General features: G+C 39.2%; 1 protein-coding gene across 7 annotated transcripts in view; it reads left to right on the top strand.

Annotated features, from left to right (window-relative positions):
- Window positions 1-1,459: 1,459 nt before the first annotated feature.
- HIVEP2 (HIVEP zinc finger 2) overlaps window positions 1,460-14,751 on the top strand; it is a 156,888-nt gene continuing 143,596 nt past the window's right edge. For 2 of the 7 annotated variants that reach the window (XR_010600107.1, XM_005280387.5), the window contains exon 1: window positions 1,460-2,168. The gene's annotated coding sequence lies outside the window, so the exon portion shown is untranslated. Of the gene's footprint in view, window positions 2,169-2,191; window positions 2,505-2,545; window positions 2,794-14,751 lie in introns of those variants that run through there. The other 5 variants (XM_005280391.5, XM_065590301.1, XM_005280392.5 and 2 more) reach the window with 4 other exon arrangements.

Here is a 14,751-nt window from a genome sequence, read left to right as displayed (position 1 = left end):
AAAAATGTCAGTTTTGTGTGGGCCTGAATTTTCATTACAGGTTTACAAAACCTAATATGAATAAAATGTTTTCAGTATGAAAATTAGAATAAATAATGCTTAAAAAAATAAACATTCTGTGAGGCCAAACAATTAAGATGATTGTGCTAGTACCTAGAAACAAAAGTGAAACTAGCCAGCTTAGTTTTACTCTGAGCAAAAAGGTAACATCAAGAGCACAAATGGTGAAAAATAACTGATTTGTAATATCCATATTGGTTCAATTATCAAAGATATTATTACTACATACGTAAGGAATTTTATTTAAATATATGACTTTATTTTGATATTATTTCTCTATTTAATTACTGGTTTGGAACACTAAAGACTTGTTTTATTTTATGAAGTAGTAAGAAAAATAGTGGAATGAACATAAAAATGTTAAATCAGAGTACTTTGTTTCTTTCTTGCTTTACATAGTACTTCAACAGAATATTTTCCCCTGAGTTATGTGCTTATTGGAGACAAACTATATTAAGAAAAAGGTGGGCACAGATATTCTAGCATAGAATGAATTGGCACCACCCTCTTATTTCTGCCCTTCATATCTCCCTTTACTCCCTAGAACATGAGAGCAAAAGCAGCTGATATAAAACGTTCTGAATCCTCATTGGCTGGCAGGGTCACAATTTAAGCTAACAGCAAACCACAGAGACCATATTGGGCACAAGTGGAGCACTTGTCCTGTCTCAGCCTTTTCACTGGCTGCTGCAGCCTGCAGGCCTCTGTACTCCGAGCAGCAGCCTTGAAAAGAAATATTGCTAACAAGTTCACATGTATGACATCCAGTATTCTTTAAGATGAATGTCACCTATCATCTATAACAATGAAAGCAGGGAGCCCTGCAGCTGACAATATTTTTTATTATTTTGTATACTTATATTAAACAAGTTACTTCATTTTTAAAATTGTTTTCTAGTGACTCTTCAGATAAATAGATATGAAAATAAAACACTTTAAAACAAGTAAACAAAATAAGCCCAGAAAATGTTTAAAGCTGAAGATTCTCTTTTAGAAATACACACTGAGTTTAGAAATAGACACTGAGTTTGCAATCAGAGTAGTCTGGAAAAAGCCAGTACTGCTTTGAGCAATTTGTTTTGTTTTTATATTTCCAAAATCCCATTTAGAGAGTAATGGAATAATTGCTGAGAATCCTATAAACCTTCCCTTTGGGAGTATGGGGCAAAGCAGTACATGATTTAAAATACGTATTGCATGACACATTAGACAAGCTGCTTGGACTGGGGATGGGAACCGCAAGAAAACAGGTTCAAATGCTCAAGAAATGCAGTCAGCATCAGGAACTCTGGTATTATTTTGTTCTTCCTGACAGATAACATGATCTTGACCAGGCGAGGGAAAGGGGGTGGAGGTGGTGGAAAATAAAAAGGGCGGGGGGAGGAGGATCCCACATCCTTAAAGGAAATTCTCAAGCTGGGAAGACGCACAACTTTTGCATGGCAAGTTGAGACTGGCTCTCCTGGGAGTTCCCTTTTCAAAGGAGGGGGAGGGGGAAGCAGAGATCTCCTCTGGCTGGGGGAGGCAGCTGCTTTGCACTCGGAAGCCCTGCCTCTTCCCTCCCCCTCTCTTTCTGTCTGCACAGTGCACCTCTCTCTCTCTCACACACACACACACAGAGCCCATCATTCTCTGGAACTGGATCTTCTGGTTCAGCCTCCCTCCCTAGGACGCGCTGGGGGATCCGATGACATCACTGGCTGAGCTCTCCCCTCTCTCTCCTTGTAACTTCTGTTCTGGGAAGTGGTGCCAGGAATAACCCAGTCTGTCTGCAGCTCCGAGAGGCTCCCTCCTCCGGAAAAAAACTGCGGCTTCTCCGGCCTCTCTCTCGCCCTGATTTTATTCTCATTTTAAATCAAGCTCCACCATTTAAAGCGAGAAAGAGAGCGAGGAAGCCCGAGAGCAATGGTCTATCTTACTACAAGTCAATGAACCAGACGCCCCTTGGCTGCCGGGATATCTCGATCTGTCTCTATATAAAGCAATGCCGCGGGCCACCTCGCTCCAGGCACCACCTTAGCAAAGGCGCAACAAGAGCCCCCCAGCGGAACCAAGAACAACAAGAGCACCAGGAGGGGTTTCCTCCTTCCGGCTCGGTGACTTTCCAGGTGAGCAGCAGCAGCTGCTGCAAGGACCCCTCTTAGCCCCCCCTCCCCGCCCCTGTCACAGGCACCAGCTGACAGCCGCTTTGAGCTGGTGCTGGGGCGGGGGGGGGGGAGACACTCGTTGAATGGTGATTTATTTATTTATTTTGACTGTAGCAGGAAAAGTCCTTGACAAGTTGGGTGTTTTGAGGCGCAGGTTTGCGAGGGTTTCTGGAGCAACTTGCAAGTGCGCTGTGTCACTGGGGGCTGTCTGGCTGCAGCAGGGGTCCATGAAGGACATGTGAAGAATGGGAGGGGGGTATTGAGGGAAACCAGTGGGGCTGTAAACCCATCCGAGCGGTAAGTCGCCTCGAGGCGTGCTGAGCTTGTTGCGATCATCGGCCCGTTTTCCCTTGGATGCTGGGAACCGTTCCCCTCTAATTGCACTGGGGGGGGGGGGGGGAGGTCTTTGTTAGTGGCCCGCTGTTAGGAAATGTGGGGAATACCCAGCATGTAAGTGTATGCAGATTAGGAGCAGGCTGCCTTGCGTAATCTCCTCCTGTGGCGAAGAATGGGCATGGTTACTAAGGAGAGACACGCAGGAGGGGACACGGCTGCTCGGCTCTCACGCTGGGCTCCCGATGGCAAGGTGGGGGGTGGGAGTGGGACGCAGACGCTCGGTGGAGGGGCAGGGGGTTGCATGGAAGAGGGGGGGTTGCCGCTGGAATGACCCCAGGGGCTGGACGGTGGCTTGGTGGACGCTTCAGCTGGCTGTCGCGGCTGACTTGTCCTTGTGCGTATATGGGGGGGCGGGGGGGCGCGCGTGTGCGCCCCGGGCTGGAGGTGGCGGGGGCTGGATGCGTGTGCGGGGCTGTGCTGCGCTCTGCGCCTTGATGCCTGTTCCCTGAAGTGGGTGGAACGTTGGCCCGTTCCGGGAATGTTCCATGACGTGTAAAAGCCACAGGAAGGGGGTTAACAAGGGGCTCTGCCTGCTGCTGCTGCCATCAAAGCAGATGTGCTCGCTCTGCTTTTGCACATTCTAAACAGACCATTGTTCCCTTGGGGGAGGGAGGCTGGAAGTCAGCTTGCAAGGGGAGGGGGAGCGGCGGCTGTCACTGCAGAAATGAATTTATTATATAACTGGTGTCTATGGTCTGGCTGCATCTGATTATGTAACAGGCACATCCATGTTTGTTATATGTGAGACCCCACCTTGAAACATCTACGCTACAATGTATGTGTACGGGGGGAGTCTTAATGTGCAACCAGATATTAGTCCTTCAGGGAGCTCTGTGCTGTGAAGGAGGAAGGATGGGATATTCTTCAAGTTGTTTCTCACAGGTTTCCTTGGAATATATTACCTCTGTAATTATGGGGAAATAATATTTGGAGGTTTGGAGGGGAAATCCCAGGTTTAGTTTGGCTAGTATTACTTCACATTTACTGTCTGGGGTTCTTTACATTTTCAAAGTGCTTCACAAACATTCACCATTCCCTGCTTACAACATCCCTGAGAAATAGGTACAGTAAATGTTGTTATCCCCGTTTTACAAATGAGAACCTGAAGCAGAGAGGAAGGAGCTGCTATTTCTGTTCTGTTTAATATACTTAGGATCTATTATTCTGCAGAACATGTAGAATAATCATTTTAGTGCAACTGATATAATAAAAAGCCTCATCTAGCAAGGCCTAAGCCTATCTTCATGGGTTTGTTTCCATTATTTCCATTACAATGGTAATGTGAATTGTTCAGTTTTCTTATTGTTCCCTTGTGCTACTGGAATCTAATTCAGTTTTGCCCTCACATAAATGATTATGCTGGGGGGGGGGGGGAGGGGAAGGGCCTGACTCTAATTTGCCACAGAACTCAATATTTTTCTAATCTATTGACTGGAATATTCAAAGTATTATTTTATTTTTATTATATCAAGAAAAATTATACTAATCAAGAAGGCTAAAAACTTGAAATGTTAATCATGTCCTTACAGTAAGAAGTTTTAATTAAAAATTTAGGTGAAACTCTTGGAAAATGCCATTCAGCTCCATTTCTTTCAACAATTTCTGTTCTTGTCTCCTTTTGAGATAGAACAAGTTTAAGTATTAGAATTTGGATAATTACATACCTCACTAGTGGTAGTCAAAGTTGTGTGCACAAAGAGTCAAGGATACTAATTTTTTTAATACCTTGATCTTATAATGAATCTGTGTTGTGGTTTATGATGGAGGGAGTAAATAAATTGGCCTGCAAAGGAGAAAACAAATAATCATTATTGTATTAAGCTCTTTGGGCAGACCCCATCATTTACATCAGCATCTAGCATAAGGAGACTCTGATCCAGATTTTGGTTCTGGTGCTACTGTAGGGTAAAGTAAATAATAATAATTATTAAATTGAAAGAACAAGTGGTCTACCAATGAACAAAAGCAGAGAATGGGCCCAACTCTTAACTATTTATTCCGGCTAAACTCCCATTGACTTCAACAGGAATCTAATCTTTAGATTAATGTAAGGACATGGTATTGAGTCATATGTATTTTGATAATGAAAATGACATGTAAACATGTTAGCTTAACACAACTAAGGTGCCAGATTCTTTGCCTACTATGTTTGCAGTATACAAACATACATCATCACTTCTACATTATCTTACAGAGTCCTTTACAATTATATTTTAAATTTCTCTTCGTCTTTGAAGTTAGGAGTCGCTTCTGAAACTTTGGGAATTGGAAGATCTGATATCTTCCACATGGTTTCTGTTGTTTTGCCTAATGTAGAAAAAAAACTGTTAACAATGAAAATGCAGATTATTTATCGCACAGAGCTGATTTTTGCACTTAGGTTTTTATTTTTATTCCTGTAAACGAACTCTAGGTTGGTTTGGTTTTCACCTGTGTAAATGATATTGATGTGCTACAAAATCAACGTATCATTAATTTTGACATCACTGATGAAATCTTCCCAAGTGTTTAACATCATGAAATATACATTTTTATAGCATTTACTGATGGTTATCAAAAGTGACAGGAATAAGTTCTGGCTACAGTGACATGTTTCAATTCTGTTGGTATTATGAGGTGAAATGAGAACAGAATTTGGGCTGAAGTAGAAGACATTCAGTCACATATTAACACAACTAAATCCTATTTTATACAAAACTGGTCTCCACAAGGACAGATTTTTAAATTCTCAAGTGACTAGATTTCCTCCTATGTGAGATCTGTTTACAAACCTTCTTGTTACTATGAAGACAAAATAGAGAACCATATGCATTCATGTGGTTCTTGCTGAATAATGGTAGGTGCATATGTCTGCTTGAGTGTTTGGCACTAAATTTGTGTTTAGATTACCGGTGGCACATTCTTTTGTAGCTTTTGGTTTACTGTTTCTAGCTGAATGTATTTATTTTAATAACTCTGTGATGTCACTGTTAATATTTATAGGCTGTGCCTATTGATTTTAAGAAAATAAAGTTTATTGTATAATCAAGCTTTCATTTTACCAGGGTTGGTTGGTTATTTATTTATTTTATTAGCAGGAATGATTGCAAATTGACTTTAAGCAAAAGTGAAAGTGACAAGTACCATATTGGTGTTTTCTTCCTGACTCATTAACAAGGACAGTTCTTGATATTAATTTAGAATCTAACCATTTTGGGAATGGCAGCTGGAATATGGAATCTCTGTGTCTGGCAGAAGTGGTTGCTAAATACTGTAATACTTAATACTGTAATTTTCCTTCTTAGGGGAAAATGCCTACTGTTAAATAGTATTACTCTAGGTGGCAAATTGATAAGATTAGCTATGTGAGATGTAAAGTATTGTGAAATAAGGCAGGTCATCAAACTTTCAGACTTCAGTATGTGGGATGGTAGAGTGTTGTAACAAACTGTGGTTCTGTATATTGATGGCTATCAGTCCAGCCCTGGAAGTGGAGGAGTATGGATGACACTTCTTCCACATGATTCTTATTTGAGTTTGCACATGAATTTCAGTTCAAGATAAAACGGTCAGGCCTGCATGCTAACCTTCTACAGTTGGATTGAGTTATGACTTAAATCAGATACATCTTCATGGTAGTGTCCTTGTCAGGATATAGAGGAAAGAATGTTCTATTCAGTCTAATTCACCTCTTCTTTCCAGAAAAAGTGAATATGAAAGTGTAGTTGTAAAGGTCCGTTCTCCTCACAAGGGATATGCATAACTGTTATTAAATTTGATGGGTTATAGTCTTTTACAAAATTAAGTACTCCCTCTTGGGAGAATTGAAAGGAAGTGTTGTATGCAGAGACTGCATACCTTTTCTACTCGATTAATATAGGACAAGTTGCCAGGAGATTTTGTCATTAAAATAATTGATTCTTGCAAGCTTTTAATTTAAAGAGACACGGGCAACTTAATTTTTAACTGATTTTAAAAAATCCTGGTTTTGATAGAAATCCTTTAAATAGTGTATTCTGAATTTAAAAAAAATCACGAATAGTTATTTTAATGATTGTTTTGCTCGCTTGTTTAAGTTTATAAAAGTCTTTTCAGAAAGGAGGAACTGACTATCTGGTACTACAGGGGAAACAGTAAACTGTCTAAAGACACAAACTAAACAATATTTTACACTAATGTCTTTCAGTTATATTCATCTTGGGTGTTACTTTTCATTATGGTAGGTCCGAAATTATCTTAGGGTAATTTCAAACCAGCAATGTCTCTCTAAAGGATGCAAACAGCAAATAAGAGTCTTGTAGTCTTTCTTTCATCATTGCTGATATTAATATGTTTATTAAGCAATTTTCAGGAATTGTTCTATTTCAACAACATAAAAAAGGAATATTTGATAAGGGCTCCTTTTGTCTTTCTTTAGTGAATTTAGGATTTATGTAAAGTACTGGATTGACAGCCCGAGAGTAAAAATTCCATGCAAGTATAAGTATTACAAGTTTTCCCATGCTAACCTGCCAGTGTACCTTAACTCTGACCTGGAAGGACTGTTAATGGGTTAAAAACATGTTTCTGTCCAACCACATCCATTTTTTGGCTTTTTTACTGAGAGGGCACAAGGCTGCCACCAGTTAGTGCCAATAGTGTCAACATGCACCTGTTCATTTGTGAGACCACTAGCTCTGTTTACATATACAATGGAACCACAATGATATCTTTGCAAAATATTCCTTATTCTGTTTTAGATCCCCCAAAACCCTTCCCACAATTATTAAAATGGGTGGGAACATTCTGGCCCGTGTTTCCATGACTCCTAATATGAAGTAATCAGAAGAAATAAAAATATTCTAAATAATTATGACTGTCAAGTTAAAATTATGTTAACGTTTTTGTTTACCATGTGATTTAATATTCACCCTCATATATAGCCTAAATATAAGACTGCATGTGGATGCAAGGCCTTAATTTAATTTGCTTCTGATTTGTGCACCTGCAAAAATGTTGAGTTTCTGATCTCATCATACTGCTATAATGAGAGTGGAGTCTGGATAACAACTGTTTATGCCCACCACATTGTTTGTGCATCTATATTTGTTCATGCTGCTTTGGACGTATATTTTTTTCACGTTTTTCCAGGCACAGAATTGAAGGCATAGTTGAAAGTATGGCCTTTTATTTTTAGTTGATTTCTAAATTTACCATTGTTGAAAGCATTTTTTCTATACTTTCTCTAAATGGGCCCCACAGGTAATGTCTATACACAATTTTTTTTACCTCTTTAACTATATCAGTATAGATAAAATGGTACAGTGCCTGCAAATGTGGATGCAGTTACACTGGTATAAAGGTGCTTATATTGGTACAGTTTATTCTCTTTAATTTACAGGAATAAGCTATATAAGGCCATGTCTGCACTAGGAGTGTTGTACCAGTGCAAGACAATCAGCATACTATACCAACAAAGCTCTCATATTGTGGATGCAGCTATATTGGCAAAGCTGCGCTTTGTACCAGTTTACTAAAACCGCTCCTCATGAGTGAAACAAGCTATATTGATAAAAGCTCAGCTTTGCGGGTCTAGCTGCATCTACACTAATGGCTTCTTCCAGAACATCTATGCCAGTAGAAATCACGTCTGTTTTCACCCTTCCAACATAGCTGTGCGACTGTGGTGGCCGAAGTCTGTAGTGTAGACCTGGCCTAAGTTACCTTCATGCTGTTATAACTGTGTCCACACCAATTTAACTGTTGTGTAGATCAAATCTCAGTGCCAGTTCTCGTTTTCCTTAGAATGATATACAAACCATAACTAGTTATGTGAATATTTTGGGTGTGTTTTACTGCATCTGATTTTTGTTTCTTTAGTAGAAGCTTTATTTAGTTAAAATACTTTTGACAGCCTTTCCATTATAAGAAGTTTATAGTGAATCATAAAATGCCACTTTCCAATATCCAAAAAACATCAGCCCCTCAAAAAGGAATTATAAAAATATTTCAGTTCCTGAGCACTATCTGTTTTAAAATACAAGTTCACTTGAGTACAACCGTGGTAGATGGTACTGTACCTATATTATATTGGCATTGGCAGAAATCTTTCTGGTTTATATGAGCTGCCAAAGAAAAAAAGGTTGTACATTGTTTTTTGAAAGGTGCACTTTAATTACTATATTGATGTAAGAGGAGTCCATGCTTGAATGTTGCAGAAAGTGTTTTTTTAAAACAAGATTATCATAAATTCTATATAAAGAATTACACAGGAAAGAAGCTAGATAATTTGCATTATATAGTTTAGCTTTTTTTTTTAAACAAAGAGCTAAAGGGAATTGAAACTATGATGTCAGCTGACATGTAACAGTAACCCAGTGGTGTAAAATTAAAATAGAAAGGGATTGATCCTGTTCAAACAGAAAGCTACAAATCCTTGTCAGTCTTTCAAAGGTGGATGATCAGGAAGCAAATAATTTCTGTTAATTTGTACTAACTCTTTTTGGTTTAGTGCTTGTTTCAGACATATTTTCAGTTAGCCGGAAAATTCTATCAGATATCATATGATCATGTGTTGGAAATTTTATAATAATGTATTTTCTAGCCATTAAGGCTGCAATAACGTTATGGGCCCAATTTTGCAAGCTTGTCATTTCAGACCACATGGTGAAGTCAGTGAGACTTCCATGTGTGATGGACTTGCAGAACTGGGCACAATACTTTCTCTCAAAGTATGTTATGAATAGAGTATGTTGGAGATATTTAACAATCTCAAAGAAATTCCCCATTATATGTTGTGGAAGATGATACTGCCTACAATGTAATAATAGAAAATAACATTTTAAATGTTTTAAAATAGGATTTTTAATAGGCAGTTTTTGCATACAGTAATGTTTATTTTTAGCAGAGGCTTTCTGTTTAAAAAAAAAAATTAAAGGGACATGATCAGAATTTCTAGATCTTAAAATAAGCCTTTATTGGCAGTGTTATTTTGCCTATTTTACCTTATAAATCTCAATGTTGTCATTATTTTAAATAAAAATCAACTCCTTTCTGCAGTTCCTGGGTTTTGTTTGGAGTTGTTTTAAAACAAAATCAATGTGTGGTGTGTCCCATTGTAAATAAACTGATGCTCCGACATTAACTGCAGCACTGTTGTAGACATGCACATTAATTTGTATACAATGGGATTATTTGCTAAAATAATGCATTAGGGACTTTAAAAATTGTTAGCTATAAAACTAAATTTACTGTATATCATTTTAATGATGGTATCAAAATAAAACATACTACTAAGTCATGTGCATTTTATTTTTGATTCAGCTCAAATGCAGCCACAAAACAAATATGACTTTGTTGGATAGAAATGTCATGGCTGGTAAAGAAACATTTAAAATTGAAATATACTTATTTCTGAAATAATAATTGGGAATACCCTTCTTTGACAGCAAGATGTGATAATATTTAGTTATAGAGAAAAGCCAATATGCAGTAGAACATATCTTGGTGACGGGTATTAACTGTGTTTATAATATAGTGCAAAGCTTTTTTTAGTGCAGGTCTGCTTGGAAAAGTGACTGATAATATTATGTATTGTGGAGTTCCATGGTTATTGTCTCTCAATGACTTCCAGTTCAGATGACAAGTAAACCTATTTTTCTAAGTAAAAGTGCTATGAAGTTATCCTGGGATCTGAAAGTCAAATATTTTTTCCTCACAAACATGAACAGTAACGAAGGTTCTACCAAGTGAGCTAGGTCCTGAGTGACACCGGTATAACCCCTGCCCCTTGCCTTCAACTAGTATGATCAGTTGTCACTGACTGACCCCAGAATTGGAACCGAGTAAACAATTGTGTTAATGTTGCATAAAAAAGAATCCACCTCAGTTTCTTTTAGAACTCCAGAGATGCACAGCAAGGAGGAGTAAATAGTAGTGTAAAAATAAAGTTTTGGTGACTAAAATATGCTGATAGGACTCTGAATAAACAAAGGGAACAGATCTATTGAATAAGATGGTGCCAGTTAACACAGTCACTTTTCAGAGCGGAACCACAACCATAATACATTTTATGTGTGAAAATAATTTCTAGCATCTTGGTGCAGGGGATTATTTTGAAATACTGCAGTACTTGTATGTCACCACAATTTATGTGTGAAAACAACCTCAACATAAGATAATCACCCTCACTTTCTGACAAAAGGATGTGATCATTTACATTTGTAAGATCAAAGGCAATTTTTTGTGTGCCCGGGAGAGACAAAAATGGTTCTTTAAAAAGAAAAATACTACAATGATAGATTCATAGGTGAAACCCTGTCCCTCTTGAAGTAAATGGTAGTTTCGCCATTGACTTCAATAGAGCCAGGATTTCAGTATAAATGTTAAGATCAGAAGCCACCATTACAGTAATCTAGTTTGACCTGCATAACAGAGGCCATAAATATGGCAAAGACTCATTTAAACTACATGTAGCTTTCGAAGAATGACTTTTTCTTCTACCTGTCAAAGCATTTGGATGTAGACTTTTTCACAGTACTTTGATAAAGAATGGCGCACAAAACATGCAATGTGTTCATTTATTATTTTGTGTCTAATTCTACAGTCCTGATACAGGGGAAAACTCCTAATTAAGTCAATAGGAATTTTACTTACTGTAGGACTGGGCCCCTTCAGATGCAGTTTGTATTGCTTAAAATATAAGTGGTGGACAAGTTATGTTCATTTGACTTCATGATCTACAGCTGATTCCCGACAGTGACTGATAAACATGTTACTAATACATCTGAAGTGATTTGTGATTAACATTAGGATTTTAGTGTGTAATAAAATACCTGACTAGGAAATCGTGGCCTGATGTTAGCAAAGAAAAAACAAAGATCCTGATTTTTTAAAGATAATGTGTTGCCAAATACACCTCTACCCCGATATAACGCTGTCTTCGGGAGCCAAAAAATCTTACCGCGTTATAGGTGAAACCGCGGTATATCGAACTTGCTTTGATCCACCGGAGTGCGCAGCCCCGCCCCCCCGGAGCGCTGCTTTACCGCTTTATATCCGAATTCGTGTTATATCGGGTCGCGTTATATCAGGGTAGAGGTGTACTATGTTGCTACCTCCACAGTGAATTAGTTGCAGTGGGGGAGGGAGATGAGCTGGAGAGAGGAGCATGAGATCTGTATACATGGATGAAAAAGATTACCACCACCAAGTCACCAGTAGCATCCTATATGTATTTTGCTAGTATTTTGCTGGAGAGTGGGGTGGGGGCACGGGGGCTTGCCCTGTTCCACTCAGCCGGTGCTCTTGCCAGGGAGCGGGGTCAGGGTGTGGGGGCTTGCCCACTCCCTGACTGAAATGCCAAGTGTGCAGAACGGAGAAGCCCCCATGCCCCAACCTGGTCCCCAGCAGGAGCACTGAGCAGGGGGAGCCAAACGACATTGTAAGGGAACATTGCAGGACTTTAAAGGAGTATGTTCTCTAATAGGCCAGTGACCTAATAACGAAACAACGTTAACCAGGATAATGTTAAGTGAGAAGTTACTGTACCTATGCCAACGGGAGAGCTTCTCCAGGAAGCATAGGTACTCCATCTCCCCGAGAGGCAGTAGCTATGTCTTTGACATACCAGGAATTCGGTCGGTATAACTGTGTCGCTAATGGGAGAGGATTTTCCATATCCCATAGCAACGTAGTTGTATCGACATAACTCTGTAGTGTAGACAAAGCCTTAGTCTAATTTCTTGTGGGCAAAACCCACCATCTCAAGTGGCACCCTTGTTGGCAGTTTCAGCAGAGAGGCCAGGCATGGAAATGGAACTACTTTCTTCCTGACTTCAAAATGGGACCTCTGGAATAGGGTTGGGGCACCTTTGCAAGAAAATGTGGGAATGCTTTTTCCTGCTGCTTGACTGTGCTGACTTCAGTCTCTAGCAGTGTGGGTGCTAAATTAACCTGAAGACAAATGCTAATATTCCCAAGCAAAGGCTAATTCTCTGAGGCCAGGGAGGAAACGATTCTTGCCCTACTGCCCTCAGCCTGCAGATATGGTGGTGAGCAGCTACAACACCCTAGAGTCTGTAGTAGTGGTTGGGGCCTTTGCTTATGCCCTCCATGTTGAAGGTGGGGAAGTGGGGTTTAAATTCAGTGAACCTGCACAGCTACTGCCCTGGATTTCTGTCACTCTGCGCCCTAAGCCACACCTCACATTGCAAGGGAGTGGCAGGCAGAGGACTGAGACATCTTCTTGGTGCACACCTCTCTGTAGCCTGAATGTGGCAGATCTGTAAAGTCTTCTTTGCTCATAGTGTGCCCTTAAGAGAAGGAATATCTAATCTACTTTCGATACCTTGTATTCTTAGGAATTAAGAGACAAGCACTGGAGAAAACTGTTACACTTAAATATGTATGGTTGGATGTATGCTGGCTGAGGATGAAGTACAGAGGGGAATATTCGTGCTTGGTGGGGTGTTAATGTTACTGACAATGGGACATTATTGCCTGCTAGAAGTTACGTTTATCAACACAGGTTTTCCCTATGCCATAAAATCTCCAACATCTGTGCGTTTTTATTTTACCCTTTAAAAGCCTTGCCTCAACCGAGGCTTTTATATTTTAGCTGCACAGGTCACGTGAGCTTGTCTCAGCCAGTAGCTGAGCTCCAGCAGAAATCGTTGCCACCATCTTGGATTAATGTAAATGATAATGGTGCTGAATTTTTATTGGTTCAGTACTCAGAGCAAGCATTTGGAAGTTTTTCCATTGACTTATATGGTTTAATTTAGTGTTTAATTTAGTAACCAGCAAGAAAGGCAATAATGGAAAACAATTCTGATCACTTGAACGCTGTCTCAGTCAAGTGGCTTGTCTGTCAAACTAAGAGTGTAATAAATAGAGACTGATTGTTTACAGATGCATATACTATAGTATAGAGGGGTCCCATACTTTCCAGCTTGATTACATGGGAATGCCATGTACTGTCACAGTTGAGATGGATGGATCATATCAAGGTTTAATTTTCTGCCAGAGAATGCATTTCAACTCCATTGCTTGGACAGATTTTTTTCTGTAGAAAATAAATAGAAATTTCAATAGAAAATTTAGGGTTTTGTTTTTGTCATATTGTATGGAGCAATATATACACACACATAGCTAGAATAATTGCATCAAGTCAGTGGTTTCAGATTTACAGCTGTGTAACGAGAGCAAAATTTGGCTTATAGTCCTTGCTTTGATCTTATGCCTTTTGATATTCCTTTAAAAACAGTTTAAATCATCCAGCTGTTAATGTGTGAACATCAGCCTCTGCATCCACACGCAGGTGCTCACACGGGTCATATTCTGTTACAATAGAATAAGGTGCTTTCAGTATGATTTGGGTATTAAAACCTTTAAAAGATTAGGCACAAAAGTTGTGACAGTGGTTTAGAAGATGAGGGAGACCTACATCTCTTCTCCAGGTCATTCGTGCTCCCACTTTAGTGATATGTTAACATGATATGTCTGACCCTAGTTTGTCTCAAGTGCCATCATTTCTGAGATGCATCAAATGAGTAATTTTTTGTAAACTCTGATGTTGTTATTCATCATGAAAACAAATAAGAAAATAATGCCTTCAGTAAAGCTGTAAGGTCATACATATTGCTGTGTTGTAAAAGCAAGGATGGAATCTTACATATCCAGCCTTCCATACAAATTACCATAACCAGTGATTAAGCCTAATCAAAACCCAGCAACACTCAACTGAGTCAACCTGCAGCTAAACCTTCCATCTTTACTTCTCCATTTTAGCTGTAGTACTTACTGGAAGAACTTTTAATACCCAGGGTGACTGTGTAGAAGAGATAAGGGGAAATCATTCCTTTATCACCAAACAAAAAACACCACCACCACCACAACAAAAAACCCTTGAGATACGAATTTAAAAGATACAACATTGGGCAAAAGAGGTCAAATTATGAATAAATGGAACACATTATGAAGTGATCTGATCATTTGATAAGGATTCTGCCCTGTGTAGGTTGTTGGGTGTTGGAGGCACTCAGTTTTTGACTTTGTACCTTTTTGCACACCCTGAGGTTTGTGTACAACCCACTATAATTGCAGACTGAGTTGTTTGTTATTTTGCTAATAATAGTTATGTTAATGTTTCAGCTAAGGAGTGCCACCTAGTCCTGGTATGATCTCTTAA

Source organism: Chrysemys picta, chromosome 3 (genome assembly GCF_011386835.1).
Source record: "Chrysemys picta bellii isolate R12L10 chromosome 3, ASM1138683v2, whole genome shotgun sequence".
In the NCBI taxonomy this organism is placed as follows: domain Eukaryota; kingdom Metazoa; phylum Chordata; order Testudines; family Emydidae; genus Chrysemys; species Chrysemys picta.
This window is presented reverse-complemented; position numbering and strand designations above follow the sequence as displayed.